This window comes from Lissotriton helveticus, chromosome 5_1 (assembly GCF_964261635.1).
Source record: "Lissotriton helveticus chromosome 5_1, aLisHel1.1, whole genome shotgun sequence".
NCBI lineage: Eukaryota > Metazoa > Chordata > Amphibia > Caudata > Salamandridae > Lissotriton > Lissotriton helveticus.
Window position 1 is genome coordinate 636,311,863 of NC_136065.1, and position 12,592 is coordinate 636,324,454.

Below are 12,592 nucleotides of genomic sequence, written 5' to 3' on the forward strand. Positions count from 1 at the left end.
CACTGGTCAAAGAAAGAACTATGGCCTAGATGTAGGTAATTTTATTTTACCACTTCTTTAAATACCGAATTTTACTGATTCGGTATTTAAGAAGTGGTAAAATAGAGGGGGGGATGTAGGTATTACAGATTCGGTAAATACCGAATCGTTAAGATTCGGTATTTACCGATTCTGTAAATACCGATTCGGTAATGCCCATTGATTTCTATGGGCATTGAAGCCCATAGGAATCTATGGGCATTACCGAATCGGTATTTACAGAATTGGTAAATACCGATTCCAGCAAGGGTGCAGGGGGTGTCACTTTGACACCCTCTAGCACCCCAAATACAGGCATGTGTGCCATGTGGCACACAGACATGCCCTAAGGGCATGTCTGTCTGTCACATGGCATAGGTGTGCAAGCACACCAGGATTCTGTATTTTACCACCCAATTGGATTGGGTGGTAAAATACCGAATCTGAAAGGCCTTTGGGACTCAGAAGAGTCCCATCTACATCTAGAAGTTACCGAATCGGTAAAAATACCGAATCGGTATTTTACCAAAAAGGTAAAATTGGCCCCCTACATCCCAAAAACCCAATTACCGGTCTGTAACGGCCGAAATCGGACCCAAATTTCTATGGTAGTGTGTAAAAGTTTGTTAGAATGAATGTGTAGTTCATAAATGAATGAATGAATATGTGACTAGTGTACGGAAAATGTGAAAGTGCAGAACAATAAGGAACTGCTACAGCATAAATCCATAAGATGTCTATCTATAGTATACTGTAGTATGTCCGAAGCACTTGTATGTATCATATGTACATAAATATGTTACAAGTGTATGCTTCAATTTGCGCTGCTGGTGAAAGTGCCTGGGTGAATTTGTATGTGTTAGGGGCGGATTTACAATCCATTTGTGCCTTCTTTACACAGCTGTTGCGTCACTTTTGTGACACAGCGGTGGTGCAAAAGATGTGCCATGGTGTGTGCTATTAACAATGTGATGCATCTGGAGGGTGTATTACATTGTAAAGCGCTGCGCCAGTAGAGGCTTTCTTGTGCAGAAGGGGGTGCAGCAAGGCCTCGTAAAAGTGACTGAGTGAAATGTGTAACATTTTATTCAGTGAGTTTTGAGCTTATGCTGCATCAAAACCTTGCACGTGCTTGAAGCAGGTGTAAGGATTGATACAGCATTGTGAGCATAGGGCCCCAAGAGAATTGCTGGAGCTGTGTTATACTTGCAACGACGTCAAGCAATAATTCATCCAAAAATTACTGTGCAATTTAGTTTTGTTATTATTTTATAATAAGAATATAAAATATAATGTAAAAAATTGAATAAATATAAATATTTATATTAAAAATATAAGAAATTAGTATAAAAAGAAAGACATAATAGTTAATACATTTATAAATTATCATTTACAAAACTTTTGAAATTCACTGAAAAAACCATAGGTTTCACACACGTTATAGTTAGGAATTAGCATTTAAAAAACCTTGCAAATTCATTGAAAAAACCATAGGTTTCACACACGTTATAGTTAGGAATTAGCATTTAAAAAACTATGCAAATTCATTGAAAAAAAACATAGGTTTCACACGTTATAGTTAGCTGAACATTTCTCTCATACAAAACCTTTGAAATTCCTCTGTTATAGTTAGCTCAGTTAACTGTTGACATGGTCAGTGACATCACTCATGACATCACTGATGACATCTCAAATGACATCCCTGATGACATCACTGTTGACATCATCCTTGTGGCAGACCTCCTCTCACTGTAATATAACCTTTGATACACACGATCAAAAATAGAAACTAACATTTTCAAAAAAATGGAGATACCAATTCCAGTTAGAACAACCTATTGAGTAATCCCAAAATCTACATACACATCCACTCATTCACCAACAGTTCTATATAGCCACTCATAGATGTACTCACTCATCATATATACTCATACACCTATATATCCTGTTATACACCGACACTCATCTATAGAGTTGCTCACACATGACGAGTGCAGGGATAAATGACTGGTTTCAGAGGTAGCAAGTCCTTACCCCTTTGAAGAAGTGCGGCTGATAGCACGAAACGCGTCAGGGCTGGATATTATTTCTGTGAGGCAGCAAGATGCTCCTTCGCTGTTTTCATCATCAATAAAGAGGCCAAATCGAATTTCCCTGTTTGTGGCTCCCTCATTCCAGGCAAGCTTTTGTGATGGATTGATAGTGGCTTGTTGCCTGAGCCACGGGGGAACCCAGCTGCTGTTTGCAGTCCTAAACTGGAGCCCCAAGCGACGTGTCAGTATGGAACAGGAAAAAGCAGGTGATGAAATGTAATGTGGCGTCTGAACAGTGACCCTGACCCCACAACCCACGAGGATTTTATTATTTGCAACGAACTTGAAACAAGCAACTCACTTGAGGTTAACCCCTGCACTACAACAACCATCAGGCCATGCTCATGGCCACGCCCACAAGGGCGGGGGTTTGGAAGGAATAACGAATGCAGGGATAAATGACTGGTTTCAGAGGTAGCAAGTCCTTACCCCTTTGAAGAAGTGCGGCTGCTAGCACGAAACGCGTCAGGGCTGGACATTATTTCTGTGAGGCAGCAAGCTGCTCCTTCGCTGTTTTCATCATCAATAAAGAGGCAAAATCGAATTTCCCTGTTTGTGGCTCCCTCATTCCAGGCAAGCTTTTGTGATGGATTGATAGTGGCTTGTTGCCTGAGCCACAGGGGAACCCAGCTGCTGTTTGCACTCCTAAACTGGAGCGCCAAACGACGTGTCAGTATGGAACAGGAAAAAGCAGGTGATGAAATGTAATGTGGCGTCTGAACAGTGACCCTGACCCCACAACCCACGAAGATTTTATTATTTGCAACGAACTTGAAACAAGCAACTCACTTGAGGTTAACCCCTGCACTACTACAACAACCATCAGGCCATGCTCATGGCCACGCCCACAAGGGCGGGGGTTTGGAAGGAATAACGAGTGCAGGGATAAATGACTGGTTTCAGAGGTAGCAAGTCCTTACCCCTTTGAAGAAGTGCGGCTGATAGCACGAAACTCTTCAGGGCTGGACATTATTTCTGTGAGGCAGCAAGCTGCTCCTTCGCTGTTTTCATCATCAATAAAGAGGCAAAATCGAATTTCCCTGTTTGTGGCTCCCTCATTCCAGGCAAGCTTTTGTGATGGATTGATAGTGGCTTGTTGCCTGAGCCACGGGGGAACCCAGCTGCTGTTTGCAGTCCTAAACTGGAGCGCCAAGCGACGTGTCAGCATGGAACAGGAAAAAACAGGTGATGAAATGTAATGTGGCGTCTGAACAGTGACCCTGACCCCACAACCCACGAGGATTTTGTTATTTGCAACGAACTTGAAACAAGCAACTCACTTGAGGTTAACCCCTGCACTACAACAACCATCAGGCCATGCTCATGGCCACGCCCACAAGGGCGGGGGTTTGGAAGGAATAACGAGTGCAGGGATAAATGACAGGTTTCAGAGGTAGCAAGTCCTTACTCCTTTGAAGAAGTGCGGCTGATAGCAGGAAACGCGTCAGGGCTGGACATTATTTCTGTGAGGCAGCAAGCTGCTCCTTCGCTGTTTTCATCATCAATAAAGAGGCAAAATAGAATTTCCCTGTTTGTGGCTCCCTCATTCCAGGCAAGCTTTTGTGATGGATTGATAGTGGCTTGTTGCCTGAGCCACGGGGGAACCCAGCTGCTGTTTACAGTCCTAAACTGGAGCGCCAAGCGACGTGTCAGTATGGAACAGGAAAAAGCAGGTGATGAAATGTAATGTGGCGTCTGAACAGTGACCCTGACCCCACAACCCACGAGGATTTTATTATTTGCAACGAACTTGAAACAAGCAACTCACTTGAGGTTAACCCCTGCACTACAACAACCATCAGGCCATGCTCATGGCCACGCCCACAAGGGCGGGGGTTTGGAAGGAATAACGAGTGCAGGGATAAATGACTGGTTTCAGAGGTAGCAAGTCCTTACCCCTTTGAAGAAGTGCGGCTGATAGCACGAAACGCGTCAGGGCTGGACATTATTTCTGTGAGGCAGCAAGCTGCTCCTTCGCTGTTTTCATCATCAATAAAGAGGCAAAATCGAATGTCCCTGTTTGTGGCTCCCTCATTCCAGGCAAGCTTTTGTGTGGGCTGCGACTGTGCTGGTTCCATTGGCAACGCTGGGCTTTTCTGTTTCACCGAGGTGTCGGTATTTCGCAGTCCCGCCCCAAGACTTCAGGCTGACCTGTGGCCACCGAACGAATCGGCTCGTGACTTCACGTGGCAGCAGGGTCACTGCATCCGAGCTGCATGGCTCCTTTCAGCTTGGAGGACTGTGGCAGAACGTTTGGGGACCCGAGGAAGACTCAAATAATTTAATAAACATTGAACTCGCCAAGGACTTCCTAAACCCCACTCCACCCCGGTACTTACCGAATTGTTGCATTATGGGGGCTGTGGTTTTCACACATATTACTACAGCTGCAAGCAATTGGGAGGAGTAAAGCTGACTTCCTGTTCAATAAATGGTTGCAGAGTCTACTTAGAAGGGGTGGTGCAGTTCTAAGTGTGCTATGGACGCCTGAGGAAGGCACTTCCGTGCCGAAATGCATTATGTCCGCATTCATTAAATGAAAATCTTCCAACAGACCCCGCTGTGTCCTCTGATCCCTTCCAAACCGGAGTGGTCGTTTGTTTGATATTTTACGCGGTAGCTGGCAACCGCGCTCGGAGGACCCGTTCTTCAAGTGGGCTGCGACTGTGCTGGTTCCAGTGGCAACGCTGGACTTTTCTGTTTCACCGAGGTGTCGGTATTTCGCAGTCCCGCCCCAAGACTTCAGGCTGACCTGTGGCCACCAAACGAATCGGCTCGTGACTTCACGTGGCAGCAGGGTCACTGCATCCGAGCTGCATGGCTCCTTTCAGCTTGGAGGACTGTGGCAGAACGTTTGGGGACCCGAGGAAGACTCAAATAATTTAATAAATATTGAACTCGCCAAGGACTTCCTAAACCCCACTCCACCCCGGTACTTACCGAATTGTTGCATTATGGGGGCTGTGGTTTTCACACATATTACTACAGCTGCAAGCAATTGGGAGGAGTAAAGCTGACTTCCTGTTCAATAAATGGTTGCCGCGTCTACTTAGAAGGGGTGGTGCAGTTCTAAGTGTGCTATGGACGTCTGAGGAAGGCACTTCCGTGCCGAAATGCATTATGTCCGCATTCATTAAATGAAAATCTTCCAACAGACCCCGCTGTGCCCTCTGATCCCTTCCAAACCGGAGTGGTCGTTTGTTTGATATTTTACGCGGTAGCTGGCAACCGCGCTCGGAGGACCCGTTCTTCAAGTGGGCTGCGACTGTGCTGGTTCCAGTGGCAACGCTGGGCTTTTCTGTTTCACCGAGGTGTCGGTATTTCGCAGTCCCGCCCCAAGACTTCAGGCTGACCTGTGGCCACCGAACGAATCGGCTCGTGACTTCACGTGGCAGCAGGGTCACTGCATCTGAGCTGCATGGCTCCTTTCAGCTTGGAGGACTGTGGCAGAACGTTTGGGGACCCGAGGAAGACTCAAAAATTTAATAAATATTGAACTCGCCAAGGACTTCCTAAACCCCACTCCACCCCGGTACTTACCGAATTGTTGCATTATGGGGGCTGTGGTTTTCACACATATTACTACAGCTGCAAGCAATTGGGAGGAGTAAAGCTGACTTCCTGTTCAATAAATGGTTGCAGCGTCTACTTAGAAGGGGTGGTGCAGTTCTAAGTGTGCTATGGATGTCTGAGGAAGGCACTTCCATGCCGAAATGCATTATGTCCGCATTCATTAAATGAAAATCTTCCAACAGACCCCGTTGTGTCCTCTGATCCCTTCCAAACCGGAGTGGTCGTTTGTTTGATATATATATATATATATAGACACTTTCAGCGTATTTTCCTCGGCACAGAATAAGGAGAGCACACTGGTATCCCGGTATTCCCGGTATTCTTTGCAAAGTGCTTTATTGCAGACCCCTCAATCCCCCAACAGAATTGTTTTGCCTTACGGCTTTGTCAATGTTAGGTGTCTGTGCAGAGCAAACGACAATTTCATATCGTGAAACCTCACGAGATCCAAGTAAACAGTGAAGACGGACTTAAAAAAAAAAATATATATATATATGCCCCTTTTTCTTGTTTTTAACCGCTTTTTTACACACATTTTTTAAATACATAAAGTGCTCTTTTTACAATTGTGTCACATGATTTTAACCTTGTGACCTATTAGCTATAGGCATGGAAGAAAGACTGTAAACTTGTCACAGGCATAAAAAACGATACTGTACAATATTTATATTGGTTGCTGAAGTTTCACAACAGTATAAAGTGAAATACAAAAGTGACAGAATGACATCATGACATCATGTTTCCAAGCAATATGAACAAGGAAGCTTGACTTCCGAAACGCGTTGATGTATTTCGTCAAGACAAAATAAACTGAGTGTCTTTTAAACCCCTACCTTGGAGTGCCGGATGATTGTCTACCATGTCTTTTGGATGGTCTTATATTCGATATATATATATATATATATGCACATGTACAAACAGACATACAGAAATAAGTAGGTGCAGCCCAATCCAGAGCAAAAACCCATATTAATGCACATACCGTACGTACACAACAACATTTACGTATCAACATTTACGTATCCAGATACAGTTAGGCAATATATAAATATAAACACAAAGCTATATAATCACAGTTCATACACACACACACCTATATATGCATATACATATGCATTCGCATACATATTAGTGCATTGCTATACAAAGTATAGACCCATATACATACACATATGCTTTCATTCTTATATACATAGCAGAGCTTATTTTTTATTTTAATATTTTGTTCACAATAGTACTGTAGATTGTTGTGTAGAGGCTATTTTGATCGCAAAGGAAGAGCCAGCGCTTGACTAGTTCTCTGAAGCTGAGATGGCTCTCAGGAGACCTTATTTTTGGCGGTAACAAAGTCCATAGTTAAGCTGCTTGCATAAAAGACATGTTTATCTAAACACTATAAACAGCTACTGCAACTACAGCCCAACTTAATGGTATCCAGTTTACGATCTCAGGAAGACTAGAAGGCTTGGCAGAATTTTAATCTGGTATTGGAAGACCACTGTAGATGTCAGCTACGAATTTCTGATTTGGCATAATGACTCGGAAACAACACGCCGTGTGGGCACAAACATATTTGCTGCTACAGATCCAGACACCTCTCTTCTGCTCAAATCATGCTCATTCAATCGCATAATTCTAAGCTCCGTGTGAAGATAGGCAGACTCTTATCCCCTTTGCTTTATAAAATGCTTATTTAAGCTCTTTCGTACCAGGAACCCCCGGTCACGCACAGGTACTTGTTAATCATTCACTGCTGCCCTGAACTGATGTACCCTTGTGTATATAATCTTGCAGCATAGCGAAATAAATCTGCGCTATACACAAATTTAAGCTTGACACAAAAGCTACATTATTGCAAAAAGGGGTCCAAATGTAATTATCCTCCCAGAATTTAAGGAGCGTGCATATTTTGACATTTTGAGAATCAAGGCCTTTTTTTCAAAGAACAATTGAGTGGAAAACCTATCAAACGGTAATATCTGGCATGGCACGTCTGAAGAACAGGCTTGAACCCTAACGTTGCCATCTGTTCACATATTCCATTACCATGACAATTGATATATTGGGACATGAATCCCACCTCAGCACAGATCATGCCATATACTCCTTGTAGCTCACGAATGGGTGAGGATGCGGTTGCAAATGGATTTGGAATCTGGGGGCTTGCTGTGATCCCATCCCCTCTCTCTCTCTTTCAGTATCTCTCGTTTTCACTCCCTCTCTCTCGTACCCCTTCGTTGTTAGCTTTCTCTCATTCCATGTCATGCAAAGCACTGCATTTGCAGTATTGTCATTTTGACTTCCGCAGGCCCAGTTTCAAGTTTCAAGAGAGCCGGCATAGGGAACCAGCGAGGAAAATGCACAAAATGACCTGGTAGTCCTGATTGCTGAGGATTTCCAGGTATGCTTGGAATTCCTTTTACTGGAAGTTTGGTTATGGTCCATCTTTATGTCCCATGGTAAGCGATTCATGGCTACCATCTTTTTATTTTTATTTTGGTGGATTGCAACTGTTTAATTTCAGGATATCAAGAGAACTCATCACCCTAGATCAGCAGCTGCCTTTCATCGTGGAAGTAGCAGAAGTTGATACTGACGTTTTGTTAATCAACAAAGGTATCCCACCTAGTATGGGGACCGTTGGGTATTAATCTTAACTCTCGGGGCACCAACCGCTCAAGCGCGGGAAAGGAAGCAGTTCCTTTTTGTTAAATAACCCTCACTCAATCTAGTAGCGTCATGCTTCATCATCGGGTTCAGCCTGACTCCAAAAGGTCAGGGTGGGCTCATCCGTATTTCAGGGAGCACTTAAGAGAGGTAGGCCATGGGGTTTAAAGATTAAAAATCCTCCTCGGACTCCAGGTATCCCTATATTAGGGGAGTCGTAGGGGATATTAAAAATGAAAAACGGGGGGGTTGTAAGGAGCTAATGGTCCTATGACCCTAATGCCAACATGTATAAGCCCTATCAAATGGTCCACACGGGTCCTGGACTTTCTTCAGGGCAAATGGGTTTCCCTTCTGGTTTTTTAACTAGGTGTTTTCCTATATTTCAATATAGAGTGCAGAAATCTGCACTCATAAGAACTGGTAAGTAGAATACTTATCTCTTATCCAGTACGTATTGTTTCATATCTGCCTGTAAAAGAAACATTATTAGGTATAATTACATGTGTCCAACTCACGCTGCGCCTATACCACCCATATATTTCATTTGGGACGGGTGCTATAGAGTGCTTTCATACAATATACTTTATGTGGACCTGTCGGCGGCGTTTGACACCGTTGACCATGATCTCTTGCTAAATCGCCTAATTTCCATCGGCGTTTCTGACAAATCACTCACACTACTTTCATAATTTTTGTCAGGTAGAACAGAATCAGTACCTCTGGGAAGCTATGAATCCCCACTTTTTGTTCTCCCTTGTGGAGTTCCTTAGGGAGCATCCTTAAGCCCCACATTATTCAACATATTTGTATCGGAATTACCTAAACTTATAAGATCTTTCGGTCTGGCGGTGACATCCTACGCAGATGACACACAAATTGTATTATCACTATCAAAAAATCCTACAGTACAAATGAAAAATTTTAAGGACTGCATGCTGGCAGTCAGTTTGTGGATGAACTCTCACTGTCTGAAATTAAACTCGGACAAAACAAAAATCATCACTTTTGGCAATTTTCTACCAAATTGGTCACAGAGCTGGTGGCCGGATGAACTGGGATTGGCACCTATTCCAGTCACCAAGGCTAAGAACCTTGGCGTGTTCTTTGATGACAAACTGAATTTTAAAGCACAAGTAAATGCTGTTTTCTCCTCATGTTTTATGACCATTAAAAAAGTACTTCCGTTTATTCCCATGGAAAGCAGGAAAACAGCGAACTCCTCTTTGATGCTGGCTAAATTAGATTACTGTGATGGTTTTTATATTGGCCTATCTGAAAAACTACTCAACAGCTGCAGATGATCCAAAATGCAGCAGCGCGTCTTTTGTTGGGTATCCCTAAACATTCGTCAGTCAGAAATCAGCTGTATACACTGCACTGGCTCCCAGTTAGGAACCGCATTATCTTCAAAGCCTTGTGCATTACCTACAGAGCACTCCAGATTCTATTTGAGGCGCCTGCTATACTGGTACGCTCCGAAAAGGCATTTACACTTCAAAGGAGCTAAATTGCTAGCAACTCCGAGAGTCTTCAAGGCCAGATGGGGTGGCAGAAGCTTCAGGGCAGCTGCCCACAAACTCTTGAATAAACTCCCCTTTGCCATCAGATCCCTTCGAACCTTATTTGCATTTAGAAAGGCCTTGAAAACATGGCTATTTGATAAATAGTCACTTTATCTTCATAGAAACTGGCATAGTCCACTGGTCAGCGCCAAGACACCCCGGGTATTCATGCGCTTAACAAATCTGTTAACATAACATAACAAGCTTTCTGGGTAATAAGACTGCCCCAGGAAATTGCCATTGTCGAGTGGTGATGCCATTTACATCCGGCCAAGCACTCATGCTCACAAGGGAAGTGAAAACTACTTCTCTCCCTGCTCCGAGAGCAGCCCCCGCAAAAATGCTGCAACTGGAAAAAATAAACAATAATAATCTTGAGTTATCATTTTATATTTTATATTTTTTACACTGAATAAAGCAGTGGGGCGACGCTCGTCCGCTCTAGCGGGGGAGCATCCACTGAATATTAGGCAGCCTTTATGAATTACAATTGACTGCCTGACTGCTGAGCATTATGGTATTAATGTGGGCCAGGAGGGTTATATATAGTATTGTGTAATTAATTACTATGGCACTTACTACCCCAGACGAGGTGTTGAAGTGCTATACACCAGGCAAGACTCTGCTCAGCAATACCCATGGTTTGTGTTTTTCTCAGTGGATATTGTTGGTTATTGGGATTAGTCGTGTGCTCTTAAGAAAACTATTTCATGCATTTACTCCACTTTCTATGTGGTAAATTAAATAAATAGGAGCTCGGTGTTATCTTTAGTGGGAAGTATTTAGTTCATACAAACGGTTGGCGCTATTAATTGATGAGCTAGAAAAGATTAGGTATTCTTAGGTTGCAGGAGTGACTGTTAAAGGAGAGGTTGTGATCTTTGAAATGAGATGCAGAAAATGTTCAGAAATACAATAATACAAATTAAAGCAAACACACAAGGGACTTAGAGCTAAAGGAGATTATGTATTCTTAGGTTGCAGGAGTATGACATTTATTTTTATTTATTCTTTCATTGGAAACAGGTAAAATACAGTTAGTACAAAAGAGTAATATAACATAATTAACAAATAATAAACACACGCTGCCTGCCTGACTCTAAGATGGCGGCCGGAGGCGACTGCTGATGGCGATCGCCGCCTCCACTGGATCGCCCCAACTTTTCCCCGGCCCCCTGCTAATCCTGTGGCCCCCTATTGATCTAGTGACCTGCCTCCCGACCTGTGGCCAGCTTGGAGCCACTGCCAGGGCCGGATTATCCGGTTGTTTATTTCGTATGAACTGCAGTCTCCGGTTATTTCCACGCAGAAGAACTTAGATGGAAAAAACTGTGTTGGGGTTACTTATGGCCTTGAGGAACTAGCACCAAGCGCGGAGAGAAACTTGGAGACAGAGAGCTCACTTGGTGGCTGCTGGGACTGAGACTGCCATCATGACTTCAAACAAAGTAGTTGTAAAGGGACAGTTGAAATTCCAGGAGCCTAGTCCCGACAGCTCGACGACTTCGAAGGGCTGGAAAGGTCCCCCGCTACACGGCGGAGGAGGGCACTGGACATTCCAGGAGCCTAGTCCCGACAGCTCGACGACTTCGGAGGGCTGGAAGTGGTCCCCCGCTACACGGCGGAGGAGGGAACTGGACATCGAATGCTGTCTTATTTAAAGCACTTTGACAACCTAATCGGTTCAAGTTACTGAAATGTGCAACGTAACTGATTCTATGTAAACTGATAAATGTAACATGTGCTATGTAAAGCGCTCTGATAACCTAATCGGTTCAAGTTCGCGCTATAGAAAACTCTAAAAATAAAATTAAATAAATAACACATGCAAGTCACCAAGCCCTCAATAAAGAGTAATTAAGTGCATTGCCATACGTACATAATCATCAACATTCATATAGTTACTGAATTATTTAAAATCACAGAAAGGTAGTCGAGTATACCGAGAACAATACCTTCTCTAACTGGAGCCCACAGTTTTCTTAATGTGCGACTCTTCTGATTAGAGTAAATAATTGTGAGTTCCAGCCCACAGGACAAAATTGACTTGTGTCAGCAAGCCCTGGGATCAGGCACTTTACACTGCAGCCACACCCTAGCAATACACAAATCTGGTCACAGTGATCGCATAAAAGTAGATTGGCACCAGATTGTGTGAAATAGAGGTCTGATGGCCCAGCATAATTAACCTAGAGTCATAATTAACATCCCCTTGTAGCAGATTATTTAATCTATGGAAAACCGAAGTATGAACTCAAGGAGGGGCAAGTAGCAGAGATATGAGTAGCATCAGCCCCTGGCATCAAGCACCTAAAGCAGACAGAACCTTGCCAGAGGCCCATTTTGAACAATTTATAAGGTATGTATAATAGGTATCAAATAATGTCTTTAAAAAATGGGCCTTCAGCCGAGCAGTATAAAAATTTGCTTAACTCATACAAAAAAACTCATCCTGGTTACTAAAGCAAAATATTACGAAACTCGTATAAACCAGGCTGAGAATTTTCAGAAAGAAACATTCAAAATATTAACAGAACTGAGTAAGAAACCTGAAAACACTGAAACAACAATCAGTTGTAACATGTTTCAAGACTACTTTCTGGAGAAGGTAGAAACTATTCTCTGTGATATTAGGAATGGTACTGTGACTGGATCCATCATGTCACAGGATGTCCA